Here is a 1,857-nt window from a genome sequence, read left to right as displayed (position 1 = left end):
AAGAACAGCAAGTAAAGTAGTGATGGGTGTTAAAAACCTCGAAGTTGATTTGAGTTGATGATTTTCTTCCTCAAAATATGTAATTTCTTATTTCTCCCCATCTCTAATAAGATTATCTTCTCTAATACTAGTCATCGCCTAAATATTTTTAACATCCTAAATCAGACATTCATTTTATTACTAAATCATTGGTTCTTTAATTTTCCATTAAGTATGATACTAATTTCATTCATTAGAAACTTAGTTTCCCCAATTGCTCATTGATTCCATTAACCAAGAAATTAGTTTCTCAAATCATTCATTAACGAGGACATTAATTTTATTAACGAGGGAATTAGTTCTCCAATTTTTTTCTTGTTACATTTTTCTATTAAGATCAAGATACAATTAAAGAAAATAATTACTACTACTTAGATAATAAATTAATTCTCTTTAAAGTGTCAAACACCTATATGATGTATGCACGCATAAAATGGTCAATTTCAATCGCATATAGATTTTGAATTCTCAATTTAATTTAATCGCACTAAAAATTATAAACTTTTACCATCTATAATTGTCACAACCTCATATCAAGTGTTTCATCCATCATAATTAAACATATATTTTATGCTAAATTCAATCAAACAATTAGCATCTCCCTTAACAAACTCAAAAGAACCAAGAAAAACTAGAAAAAGATAAAAAAAAAATTCAAACTAGACAATAACAAAAACGGTCTAACCATTTTGACAAATAGTTTGATTGTTTTTTTAGATTGGTCTAGTTGTTTTTCAAAACAACTAGAGTCTTTTTTGTTTTGAACAATTTCTCTTTTCTTTCACTTTCTAGCCGAATGTAACATTAAAGAAGGAATACGAATAGTTTTCTTTTGATTTGTATAATTTTCCATAATACTTCAATATTACACAAAATCCTACAATTTTCAACAAAATGACAACATTCATAATCAAAGCATAACCAATATTTCCATTACAAATTAAACACAAGATTTCCATTTATTGTAAATTCATTCTCCACATTTCAACACGTGTTATAATAACTTCAAACAAACAACATTCATGCATTATTTTAATTTTTCTCTAATATTTGGCTGGCACCAGCACCTTCTAAAAGACTATGGTCATTCTTCATTTAATTATTATTCTAAGTTGCTTTCATCTATTTCTATTCCAATTACATCAAACAAGGCAAATCTCTCAATTCCCCTATATTTTCTTGTGAACCCTAACCTAGAATTTATAATTTAGACATCAATTCTTAATCATTTTTAATTTAACTTACATAATTGAGTTTAAAACCCTTACGTTATGAAGTGAGTTTTGATTCTTAACCAGTCAAAATTTTTCACTTTAAATCCCTAAATTTCTTCACTTATTCTCTCTAGATTATTGTCTTGATGTTGTTTCCCTCGACCTTTAACCAAAAACTCACTCAAACGCCTTTCAATTTGTAGGATTTCCTCTCAATGTTTTTGTAAAAGAAACTTAAAAATATTCTCCCCCCATTTTTTCTTTATTATTGCCGGTTTTAGAAAGGAAAATAGGGTATTTATAGTCCAATTTCTTACTATTTACATATTGACCCCATTTCACCTAGTTATTTCATTTTGTCCCCATCTTTTCTCTTTTCTAACAACTAGTGCCATATTCTCTTTTATCTCATTTAATTTCACCCCTTGTTATTTAGTCTTATGTATTTAATTTAATTTAATCCATCCTATCATCGGGTTGGAATTTTAATATTTGAAAATAATTTTAACCATAGGTCTACATGTGGAACCATGTTAAATGTTTTGTTGAGTCCCTTCTATATGCAATGAAATTATGGAGGAAGAAACATTGTTGTTGTTATTAT

Source organism: Populus euphratica, unplaced genomic scaffold, assembly GCF_000495115.2.
Source record: "Populus euphratica unplaced genomic scaffold, PopEup_1.0 scaffold487.1, whole genome shotgun sequence".
Classification (NCBI taxonomy): domain Eukaryota; kingdom Viridiplantae; phylum Streptophyta; class Magnoliopsida; order Malpighiales; family Salicaceae; genus Populus; species Populus euphratica.
The sequence above is the reverse complement of the archived record's forward strand: the minus strand, read 5'-3'. Positions refer to the sequence as shown.